Raw genomic sequence first — 13,462 nt, forward strand, 5'->3', positions numbered from 1 at the left:
ACTGTAAAAATATGCGTGTTTTTAGAGGGAGAAAGTTTGCATCAGCATGTTAGAACCCCCCATAAAAATGGAGTCACAGGGACAGGCAGTCCAACAGAAGTGGCAATGCCTACACACAAAAAGCTAATCGACTTTCTTCTGCAATGCTTCAGCATTAGAGAAACAACATGTGACCTGGTGAGTGACCTCATATCAAGGGAAAGCCGAAGGCAAGTCTGGTCAGATGAGAGGGGACTCCTTTGACCCTTCCCCCGCAGCTACCAGGCTTCCTCCTTCCATCTTCATAGCTACACTTACTCTTTGCATTGCAATACAATGGGTGAAACTCCAGGACATCTCGTCTCTCGTGATAGGAAGAAGCCATAATTCTCAGCCATTCTGAAGAAGCTGCTATTATTCAAGTAGGCTATAGACAAAATAACTTAGAAAAAACTGGCATAAAAATTACAAAATGCAGAACGCTTTTAAAAAATCATTACTCGAACCACACAAGACTCAGCTATCATCTTGTACTTAGAGAGTCATGTTATATCACATACAGGTATCAATTTATGTTATCACCGACAAGTACCGTGGAGCACACAGAAATTCTGAAATGGATTTACAGCCGTGGGGATGCAATACACACGGACACATTACCAGCCCTGGACACAAAGGCTGAGCTACATGGTTTGTATTGAATAGGGGAGTATATAGTTAAAATCTGCACGTAGAGTCTCGATTATTTCAACCATGAACTACTGACTGAAAATGCTCAGTCTCTACCCATCTGATATGTAACCAAAGCTGTCAGGAAACACAGTGCAGTTTACGCAGCATTTCCTTTTAAATGGAAGTGATGGATGTAAGAAAGACTTAAACATTTTGGTCTAATAAAAACTGTTCACAAACTAGCAGAGATCCAACTACCACGCTGCTGGAAAAGGTAAAACTAACAGACACTTCATTGTTTATTATTAAATGGCCACTCTAAACAATTTTGCTTAAAGCTGAAATGAGGGATGATAAAGCGTGACAAAAAAAATGTATCAGTTCTTATCCCACTCATGCACATCATCAAGTTATTGCTGATTTTCAAAAGTCAAAATCTGGTTCAAGAAATTGACATTCTTGTTTAATATTTTCTGATTGCTCTTAAGCTGCCGGGTTACAGAACACTACTTAGGTTACAGGGCTAGTAACTGTCATTTTGAATTATTCACAAGTATGCAAAAAAGAACATAATTCAGAGTGTATTCTGTCTTGCAGGATCCAGGAAAATAGATATAGATGCTAGTCTATAATTCCAAGTTTCCTAAAGAGTTTAGATTTTCCACTTTATTGTTCTCCTCCAAAGTTGTATATATTCATGTCTTAAGCTGCTCTGGGAGAAAGAGAATTCCTGACTGCTAAAAACATTTCTGAAGTGCAAAATACAGAACACATGATGATAAATTGCAGGATTTTATTTTTGTTTTCAATAAATACTATATGAGCATTATAGATAAATATATAGATAAAGCTAACAAGCCACTCAGGAGGAATTTACAGAATAAGTCTACTGGTTATGTTTTGCTATATGTCACTCTAAATGATGGCCTGTTATCCATTTGCCTTTTATCTTTCTATCTAGAATATGTGTGGCCCAATAAAAAAGAATAAATTTGTAAGATAAACAGCTCGCTTTGCAGATTTAAGAGTCTAATTTTCACTTTACACAAAATTGAATTTTTTCAAGGCAGCGAGACGATGGAGTTTACTCTAGCACTAATCCCTCTGAAAAAGCAAACTGAAAACAACAATGAAGCAAAGAAAGATGTGGGTGGTCTGAAGAGTTTCCTTTTAGATTTAAGTAGACATACAGTAGATAGCTCCAAAGGCTTTACTCCAACAGGGGCCTTACCTTGAAGAATTTTTCTTCCCACAGTGAAAGCATTCCTAAGACTTTAAAGCTGGGCTGAGGGGTTTTCTTTTGAATTCCTCTGCCTACAAAGCCCACCGAAGCACTGGAGGCCATCACTACCTGAATGAGCAGCTTTACATCTAAGTCCTTTTATTTCCAACATGAAAAGATATGTTTAAGGCTGTCGCCTGTCCCCATCACACACTACCTCAGCTCCGTCTTACTAGGGCCCTGTTTTCACAGTGAACCTATTCGTCAAAGCACTTAAGTTTAAAATGTGCTTAAATTTTAAAATGCATTTACATCTCACTGCTATCAAGTTTATTTTAATCCTAACTCTCTTAAAACAATGTATGAAGGAAAAAAAAGTCACAAAACAGGAAAAGGATAAATTATTAGCACGGAAAGAGTTATGAGGCAAACTGATGAGTGCAGGCTAAGACAACAACAGGGTATGAGCAGAATGAAAACATTCCACTTTCGTTAACTCTGCACCTCAGATGTGCCCCTTTCTCCTGGTGTTGTTACCTCCCTCCAAAGTACAAGCTCTCAGTTATGTTAAAGCATGCAACACTTTGCTAATATTTTACAGACCTGCAGAACTAGGATAATCCCCACCAAGTCCATCTAATTTATGATTTACTTGGGAACTGAGCGATGGTTTTCAGGCTGCTCAATTCCGAGGATAAAAGATCAGGAAGGAAAGAGAACAGTTACTTATCTTGCAGTCATTGTGGTTCACTGAGTTATGTGGTCTACATGATGTGCACTTGATGCACGTGAAATTAGACTTCTTTTTTTACTACCTACTTCCATTACAGGCAGGTCTATGTCCTGAATGTCTTCCGACCCATTCCTATCTTTCCTGATTCAAGTGCAGGAAATAACAGAACCACGTTTGAAATATTGGATAGATGTACAAGCTAGATGTGAAGCTTCCAAAGCTTGCATCCAAACTTACTTTCACAGAGTTTTCCTTTTGCTTTGCTCACAGCACATGCAGAACAGTACGAAGAAACAGTTCTAAATGAGAAACCGGTCTTTTTGGGTGACCACAAGGCCAAGTCAGCCTCAAGGCCAGAGGCTCAATTAAAGGCAGGCAGGTCACACCAACCCAAGAACGGCCATCCATCCACCTGCACTCTGGACCTCAAACAAACAGCAAAAGGTACTAGGCCTGGCACAATGCTCTTCACACCTTAATGGTGACCAAGGACTTGGACACAACTGCCAGTGACTTTGTCTTGAAAAGCCACAGTCGCCCAGCTATGCACTTAACCATCCCATGTCCTAATGGGAAAAATGCAAGGAAGGCTTCACTTCAACATCCACCTTGGAATGCAGTAATTAGCTGTATAACCAAAGGGCCAATTTGGCCAAAATGTGAACAAACCTGTTTGTCACATAGTCTGAAGTGAAAATTAAGCAACCAAACAAAGCAATAGAAAGAAAAAAAAAAAGAAATTGAAATTTCCCTAAGTTTTCTGCAAGGATCCTCTACATATGTGGCCTCTAAATTCTGGAAGAGAAATCTGCTGCTGCATGTATGTAAAAGCACAAAGAGGCACTTTCATGTTCAAAGGAGGTAAATTGCAGTCCTCACACAGACTAAATTATCAGTGAAGTCAGTTGGAATTTGTCGACTCAAGGATTGCCAAATTAGCCAAAAAGAGGCAATCACATGGAAAAGGTAATCAGCTCACAAAATAGGTAATCACACTTACAAATATGTGTTTGCTCTTGCACATTTTTCAGGCATTATTAAAAAACCTTCTGAAAATATGTCCAGAATCCCCACATTCTTGTGTATTTCAGGATTTCAAAATGTTTTTAGCTGTTTAGAATGCAAACGTTAATGAAACATGGTGCAACATGAGGAGGCCATTTTTTAAAGATCTATAAACCACTTAGTTAAGCTGACTTTGTATACAATTACCTTAGCAGGAAAAATTTTATTCTCAATCTAATGTCAAGAAGATAGTTAGAAGATATTCAACATTTTAATCCTGTCGCTGCTGTCATCATTATGAAAGTATGCCTGGACTCTGACCACCTCATTCTCTGGAAGGCAGTAAAGGATACATAACAGTTTTCTGGGAAAACATGCTTTACCTTCATTTCCTTACAGAAAGCTTGAATAATACTGAAAACAGGGATGTTATTAATGATATTTTTTCAGCTACCTGGAGTAGCTTCAGTTCATATGCTTAGATGAAAATGGCCCAGAATCTGGCCCACTGCTTACAATTTGAAATTAGAATCCTTTTAGCAGATGTTCCTACACTTTTTCTAGTGAAGTTCATGGCTTAAAATAAAAGTCTAATATTACTAAATATTACAGTTATATTTTAGGCCTCCGGAAAGATTTACTAATGTCTTAGGTCAGGAACAACTTGCTGTCTCTATTGTTTCATCAAGGATTTAGGTTTTAGAATGACCATATATGGGAATCTTAAACTGTTGAGCATTAATATGGATTGGCAGAGAATTTGTTTAAACAGAGAGCTATTTTAGACGAGAATTGGAAAGGAGGCCTACTAGCGAGAAAACAGCATTTGTATTGTTTGTATTATTAGAAATAAAGATTATACCAAAGGTTCCACTGGTAAATAAAGAGATAGCACTTCTGACTTCAGACTTCCCACTCAGCCCTTTGACCCACGCAAGCAAACCAAAGGCACAAACTGCACTGCCTGTGCTACCAGTCAGTGCATTAGCAGATTTAAATTTAAAGTACAAACTAATTAAACTGAAGAAAAATGCACACATCAATTTACACGAGGTAAGGCTTGCCACATCTAGAAGTGGGCACATGGCGGCCATCACCAATACCTCTGGCCACAGACGAGCTCCAACAGTGTTATTTCAGGCACAACAGAAGAGCAGTCAGAATATTCTAAGCAATTTCTCATTAACTGGCGACTCGGGGGCAGTACATACATCCCTAAGCACATACTCTGGACACATGACACACAGGATGATTGGTGGTTTTTGCACAACAATACAGCATGTATGCAAATTTCAGGTATTGTAGAAAGGATTTTTACTGTGGTAAGCATTCTGAGAAACACGTAAGTGGCTATATATATAGCATAAAGAAACATCAGTAGACACAACCAAAATTAAGCTGTTTATCACAAAATGTTTCTTGCCCTCTTCATTTCATTTTAATCAATTTCCCTATGGAGTTTTTGTTTTGGAGTTCTTAGTAGTCTTACTTTGCAAATTGTTTTAAAACTTTAAACCTTTTGAGATAATCAAACTTCAAACACTGTTTCAGATCACATCTTTTTAGCTGTCTCTGTTTGAGGAATCCTGTGACCAAAAGACAAAATCAGACAGAGAACGCAAAAAATAGAATCACAGAATTAAAGGGGTTGGGGAAGACCTATGGAGATCATGTAGTCCAACCTCCCAGCTTATTTATCATTCATTAGCTTACAAAGCTCTACTTGGACATTTGGACTGAGAATTTGTATTATTAAAAAAGATTTTTTAGAGAGAACAATTTTACCAATAGACCCTTTTACCCCCTCTCTTTTTTATTATTATTTTTTTAAAGAAAGAGAACATTTTAAGTATTTTAAAACATCTTTCATTTAACAGTTGGCAGAAGGAAACTCACAGATAAACACTGGCCTGTGTCTTTCTCTTTAACCAGCTGAGTGATCCAAGCTTTTAATAATGCTGTTCCAATTATTGTAAAAGTCATCTAGTACCTTATAGCCACAAATATTGACAGTTTATTGCACAACGCATTCATGACATTTGAAGGTCACATCATACATAATACATACACTTTTATAAAAGTGTCTGGAACAAAGAGATACATGATCAGCAATTACATCTTACCATTCAGGGTAAGATTTTATACTTACTTAAAATGAAATACTATGTAAAATGCAAATTGTCAATAAAGCACAAAATAGTTCATTTTCTGTATTGCTTCATTAATGAGTGATACTATGTCAGTTGAAATCAATCAACAGAACGCAGCATGTGCCCCGAGAAGTTTACAGTTAAATAATATCACACATACTGTTAGCTCTCCAAAAGAAGAAAGTAAGCTTTAAACTTTAAACCTGCAGCTGTATATCTCTTCAACCCCACTGAATTCAGTGATGCTTCAACACTTAGATTTGAATCAGGACCTTAGCACGTTACTGAAATACTAATGTTGCTAACATTTAATCAAAATGAAAGTGGAAAGAGTTCTGAAGAAACTTTTTTAATACAGGCATCTGCAAACATATCAAACATCTTCAGCTCATTTCCAATGCTCCTGACTGATAGGCCACTCAGAAATCATATGCACACACACCATTATAATTAAAAATATGATTAAGTTGCAATTTATGCAATCAGACCAGAGCAAAGGCCTTCACTGGAATAAACAAGCATGAGGAGCACATGAAGTCTGGCCATGAGAATGCTTGCTTTTTGTTGCCTAGACTTCAGTTTCATGGCATCACCGCTCAGCCCTGGAAGCTCCAGCTCATGAGCTCTGGTTTCAAAGAAAACGGCCATGGATCACCTAACTGTTCCCTACCATGCCATCTTTGCTAGTTTCTTTCAAAATCTTATTTTCTTTTCTAAATCCTTTGTGTGCAAGACTTTTTAACTACATAACCCCTACACTGGTTTTCCAGTTCTGCTATTTCAGTGCCATGTCTTTGCCAATACAATTCCTTAATTTGGATTTATAGATCAAAGCTGTTAAGCTGTTAATCACTGATAAGGTTCATGATATTCCACTAGTTTTCATATAATCTTTCCAAAGGAAAACTGGATGCTTTAGAACAGGATGTAATTCATTTACTGAACAACGGATCTGTTTGCTGTCTTGAATGTAACATTAGTTACTCTCAGTGATGAGCTTCTGTTTGTTCTTGCTTTCCTCAGAAGCGCACATCTGAGCTGCCAGAACACCTCACTGTACTCCTCTGTAGAGCATGTTTCTTCACAAGCAAAACACTCTTTGGATCAGCTACTCTGGGCGCTTCAATGTGCACTTATGGATCTTTCCTTAGTATATTGCCAGCATTCTTTCTCATCATTTGTACTTCTGACAGTAATGTGAGCTCCCAAACCTACATAACTGACCTTTCCACGGTTTTCTCCTCCTAATTTTAAAACAGGTTTAGCATGTCCTGGACTCTTACTCAAGGTTCATGCTAATAGAAGTCTGTGGTTCATGTGTAAATCTCACTCATTTTCCTACCCAAATTCAGTTGAGTTAGCTTTGAAATGGGCACTTGAATATTGACCAGACAGGATGTGGTCTTCCCACATTTCATACGGACTGTTTACTGCTTCTGGTGAAAACTCCAGTGGGGAATCAAAGCAGAGAAGCTATCAGATGGGACCATCTTTTCTAGGCAGGTGTTCAGGTACCAGATGGCCCTAAAGCCCATAGTACTCACGTTATAGCAGCTTCTACAGGCTGTCTGCATCATATTCCCATCTCTGAGATTTGCAGAGTGTCTACATGGAGCTTGATAAACACTTTTACCTAGCATTGCTCTCCTGATGCCAAAGCTAGATCAGATATCCAATTTGGGAGAGTTGCCTTACAGTCCCTCTTTAATTAAGTACTCTTGATCTCCCACTCCTGGGATGGATTGCTACTGCTGATTAAGCTCCAGAAGTAAGGATCTGTGGAGGCAATTTCATGAGGGAGAAAATAAGTTGCTAGCTAATCAACTAAAATAATCACTAACTGGACTTCTGTGGATGAATGTACTGCCTTCTTGCTTCCATACTTATCCTGTTGCTTCCACATTTCAGCATCTCTACATATCTATAAACCAAACAGATAAGGTGTATCTCTGTATGACCTCTATAACTCATTCCCAAACCACATTTGTGGGAAAACAACTGTTTCGTACAGTATGCAGGCTATGCTAGGAAAAAATCCAAGACTGTTAGTAAATTGTAGAGAAGATGGTGAATCCAAGTGGAAGAGAGCAATATTGAATCCTTTTCTCTTAAGTTTCTCCCATGGGCCCAACGACATGGAGTCTGTGAGAGTCTAAAAAGCATGAATTAACACCCAGCTCCACACAATGTTCAAAATCCATTAAATATCTTGTAACATTTGCTGAGTAATTGTATGGAAATATTTACTAACAGCACTGGTCAAGCTTTGCCTTGACTTGCTGAGTTTAGATAGTATATACACATACATAATATTTTCAAGCCAGAATTACAGACTCAGACACATTGTAAGTAGGTTGTGGGGCACGGGGTATCACTGCAGAAGTTTTTGCAAACTACTGATTAAGAAGAACCTTTTTCATAATTATTATCTTATTAGAGAGTGGTAAAATCAGGATAGAAGGGCCAGTAGCAGGTCATCAGATTTTATATAAAATTCTTCTAATAAAGAAAACTGTGAACTACTTAAATGTCACAGGATCATCTTTCTGTAGACCCCAGAAAGAAAGAAAACGACACTGGAATCAGTCACATTAAAAAAAAAAAAAAAAAAGCAAAACACCTGTATGGGTTAGCATAGCTAAATTACAAGTTTTCCCCTCAACAAAAAGGAGAAGTAATGACTGTCATTCTGTTTACAGATTACTGATTACAGAGGTGCTGACAGAGTCTCCAAAAAGTGGATAATGTCACAGCATATGATAGAACACATGGACAGACAATGACAGCACAGACTTTTTCACTATTTGTATTTTCTTACTTTTTGCTTTCCAGGGCTATCAAACTAAATGACAGCTTTGACCACTCAGTAGTTTTTCTCCTATTTAAGTGGTACAAGCCACTTCAGTACATAACTTCTTTTTGCACTTCACAAAAAAAAAAAAAAAAAAAAGATCCGTATTTGAAGAAATGCTTATGAGTATTTCATATATATTATCAACACCTTTTTTTTCTCTAAAAATATGTTAACTGCATGAGTTCTGCTAAAATGGAGAAAATATTGATTAAATTCATTTTGTCTAATCCTGAGAAGGGATCCCTTGATTGCTCAGTATTTTTTTTTTCCTCACTGGTTTCACAGTGGATTGCAGACATATTGGGACCAAGATGTCTTTAAACACGGTGTCATTTGAATGGGCTCATTAATTTTTTTATACTAATGATGTATCTCAAAAAGTACATTAGTAGGTCAACTTGTACCCACATTTTGTAAAACAGCCTTAGAGTACACTAATATTAACATGCTACTGTTACACTATAAAAATAAGAATTACTGCATATGGAGCTGATATATCAATAATCCAATCTCCATTTTCTACCATGAAAATATAGAGTGTTTCAATGGAACTAACCTGGTAAAGAAAGAGAAAAAATACTATTTTGATTTAGCTCTGATTTAGCTGAGCTAGTGGCAATAACGTGTTTAGGCATAGGCTTCAGTATGCTGGAATGATCCTGAAACTAATTTTGCATGTGTTGGAGTTGGACCGTGGCCACGCACGTCAGTATGCTGGAACAGAGTTATCTAAATCCTGAGCCTTATTTTACATGTGCTGGTGTTGGATTGTGGCCCTGCAATCTTTTAGGTCTCCATCTGTAGATATGAAAGCCAGGGTGTGCCCAGTCACTCGCTGCTGCTCGCTGCTTTTCTGCCACAGGCCACATTGGAGCTGAATGCTCGGCAGCCACAGCCTTGCAGCTCCCTCCACACCAGTGCAACTAGGAGCTCCTCACAGCCCTCTTGGCTTCATGAGCCTTCCTCCAAAGCCTCTTTTCTGCCTCGGCTGGCATTTTGCACCTATTGAAGTTCTTGTATCACCGTTTTCCTACGTAGCTATCGTGTGCCACATCAGGGATGAGAAATACCAACCTCTCAGACAGATGGTCCCACAGATTCAGTGAGTTAATTCCTCTTTCCATACTAGGTAAACAGCCCGCTAATTTTTAAGTAAGCTCACAGACTTACGGAAGGTCTCTCGGAGCTTCCCAGCCTGACACTGAACAACGTTCTCAGGTAAAAAGCAAAGTGATTTCAGTCCAAACAAAAGGATAGAAGGTGTTTTCTTTAGGAGAAGGGGATGAGAAAAGAGCAGGTACAAGGAAGCCACATTTCCCCCAAAATATATGAAATGCTGGCAGCATTTAAATCTGGAGCACCAACACAAAGACAACATCATGTAGTGCTGAGAAAAACCAAGGTAGCAGCAGAAAGCGTTCATCACCACCCTAATGGGAACCAATGACCCAGTAGGACATGATGCCTATAACAAGGAACGAAGTTTTTGTGTGCCTCCTTCCACCTGGTTACAGTTCCCCCACATTTATATTTCTCTCTGAAATTAATAACCCTTTGTCTATATGAAGCCTGCCAGACTGAGGAAACAACAATAAGGTCAAAATTGCACATCTGACCAAAGATCTAGCATTTCTTTCTGTGACTAGTAAGACACAATTTAGTTTATTAGCTGCCTCAGAGACAGAGAAAGACATATGTGAGAAGAAGGAGAGTTATTCCATTCCTTCACTTATTAGTGATGTACTTTCTCATATTCTATTTCCTCAAACTCCAATGGTAAAAGAAATTCAAAAAACAGGTAGTCTGCATGCACAGAAGCACCTTTTGTTTAATAAATAATTCAACCATGTATTCCTTTTTAATTTAAAAACAGTCTGACTGAATAGTCAACAAAGTGAACTAAAGTTGGCAAAATACAGTGTTGAAAAATTAAAAAGTGTATTCAAGGCCATATTCATTTGCTTCACTTCTACACTGCAGAGAGACTGCTTGCTTTTTTTTTTTTTCTTTTTAGATTAGACGCATACAGTGATGTGATGCTCATTTGATTTTGAAAGCTTCCTTGCCTTGGAATTAGTCTGTCTCTCTGTTAGCAGCAGAACAGCCACTGCTCCCTTACCTCACGAACACTGCCAGATATTTAGCCAAAATGTCCTCATGAGCTCCTCTGCCATGCCTATAAGGGCCAGGCTTAGCTATTGACCATCTTGGAAAACAGAAATACAGGAAAACATTCTGGAAATACTATGAGCACCGTGTGGATGTTAATCGCATATATTAATAAGTGCATGGTAAAGTACAGGAAACACATTTGGCTGAAAAAAACTGTAGATAATGATACAATTAAATCCACGCCAGAAGAAATAACTGCAGTCAGATGAGTGTATTTGGTACTGACTGATGCTCTTGAAGGGAGTTAAACATGTATAGAACTATCTTAAATAAGTGCTCGCTTTCTGTAAACCAAAATTCCTAACAGTAAGCAGCTAGAATGAAGAAAGTGAACAGAGCCAATTCTACTTAGCCTTCAGCATCAAAACGTTCAAAAGAATTTCTTGAATCTGAAGGCAAATAGCAAGAAAAAATAGGAGGCCGTGGTGAAACCTCCTTTTTCACATTCATGGAGGTGTAACTATTCCCCCATATGACCCAAAGCAGCAACAAATACAGAATGCCTTCCTAACGAAGCACAATCTTTTAGCCTCCATTCTGCTGAGTGCTTGATTCCCTTTACCGAGAGTGGCAACCTTTCTGATCAGTGTCTTCTGAATCACTGACCAATCCTGTAACCATCATGCAGTGCTCAGCAACATGGAATTACCAGCTGGATGCTCATAGAACATCATATGCTGTCAGAACATGATCTTATGTCACAAACAGGGCAAGAAAACTGGGGAACCTAACCCTTAAAAGAGGTGCTGACTTAGAGAAAATGAATCAGCAATTTCACATCTTTCAAAATGGACATACTTTTAACTTAAAATGCATTTCTTAGTGAGAAAGAATTACAGACACGGGTCACATTTGATGATAGGTGTCTCACAAGTATATACTGGAAAAAACTGTAGCATATGGAGAAAGAGAAGGTTTTCACCATTTTTTCACTATTCTGAAGTAAAATTACCTGCAGCGTATAAGATAAAAACATCAAACAGATCCAATAAACACTCTGAACAGATAGTAAAACTAATGGTTTTAAGAGAAACTTTTGAAAGGCTGGTCTGCTGAGACAAAGCCACCTATGAATTTAGTGTACAAAATAAACCTCTGAATCAGGAAAAATATGAACAAAAGCATGAAGATAAGTACAGAAATGTACACACAAACTCCTACTGAGCAATTCAGATGGACTTAAGATTTTCATTTTGGCCAACTACTAGCTTAAATTAAGACACTATGCAATAAATACCATCTCAATCGACAGACTAATTTAAACTCTGAGAATGCAGGCTACTGCGTTTGTGGAGACACATGTTTCCATGCCTTTTCAGGATGGTACGAGTGGGAGCCACTCCAATAGGCTGGCAAGGCTGTGCAGAATTTGGTACATAACAAACTGGCTTGCAACCGTTAACATTTGAAAGCTGTCTACAGTGGGACAAGCCAACCTTAAAAAGTAATGTATGGGGTTGAGAAAAGGTGAAAGTGATCAAAACTGAAAAAACTGAAATGAGTATTTCAAGTATTGCGCTAGTACTGGCCCTTTTCTGGCTACAGGTATGTGACATCTTGCTACAGATATGTGCCTGCTCTTGGGAGTCATATGTATTTGTCTCAAAAGCAGGATCCTCTTGACTACTGGGCAGTAGAGCTTGCTGATACACAGTGAAATATTTTTAATAAAGGGTGAACAACTGAACACTGTCACTGCTTCACAGTCAATAACTCTATACTGCTATTGTAATAAGTTTTATCATAAAACTGCAACCAAATGACAATAACCAAGAGACTAGCATTATGTATTTAAAATAAACAATGATGGGAAGATACAACTTACGAAACGCAGCTCAGATACCAGACAGGACAATGGTGAGTGTTGTAGACAGGAGAAAATGGCATTCCTGGAAAGAATTGCTGAAAGAAAATTGCTGGCACACTGCTGAAACATGTACCGTTCACCAAAACACAAACTATTTCATACTCTATATTGCAGGATCCTTTACAATTAATGTTTGCTTTAGTTATGTCAAATCACTGCTCATCTGCTAAGGTACTGGATTTGTAAGAAAATACTTTCTTCTTGTATACACTTTCATCACTTTTTTTTTTTTTTTTTTTGAAGTGTGAGTATAAACACCCAGTCTCAACCATGGCAATTTCCATTCATAGCTTGACAACTAAATGTTGCAATGTTACCTGTATCTCCTCTCTCTCACTTTTTTCTTTAGGGAAAGATAGTATGAAAGTGTATTTTGTCATCTATTTGAAATGACACAGATGTAATCCACCTATGATGATAACAACTTCTGAACTTAAAACTGAGATTCAAACCAGCAACATTTTAATCACAGCCATTACAATAGCTGAAACCAAACACTGAGATTCTCCATAAATTTCTCTTTATTCTGGTGATCCTTTGCAAGTTTTCTGGATGAGAATACTTCACGCTACCAAGCATTATTGAAAATATTCCTTGAAAATTATGTCACTCAAGACCAGTCAAAGAAGAATTATATATAGGAGGTGGTATGCATTCAAAACTTTTTCACCCATATGCAGAAGTTGCTAGACATTTTTTAAATATCTGAGGGTCTTCTGATGGCAGACAACCAAGAATATAGGGGCAGCAAGTAGTAAATTCCAAAAGCAATAGCACGATTTCAATAAGAATTCTCTTACTCTACAGG

The 13,462-nt window shown here is 37.9% G+C and overlaps 1 protein-coding gene across 1 annotated transcript in view; it reads right to left on the minus strand.

Moving 5' to 3' along the window:
* ZNF536 (zinc finger protein 536) overlaps window positions 1-13,462 on the minus strand; it is a 267,205-nt gene that overhangs the window by 116,839 nt on the left and 136,904 nt on the right. The window lies entirely within an intron of this gene.

This window comes from Cyrtonyx montezumae, unplaced genomic scaffold (genome assembly GCF_038088225.1).
Source record: "Cyrtonyx montezumae isolate F1298 unplaced genomic scaffold, pur_monq_1.0 scaffold_17, whole genome shotgun sequence".
In the NCBI taxonomy this organism is placed as follows: Eukaryota; Metazoa; Chordata; class Aves; order Galliformes; family Odontophoridae; genus Cyrtonyx; species Cyrtonyx montezumae.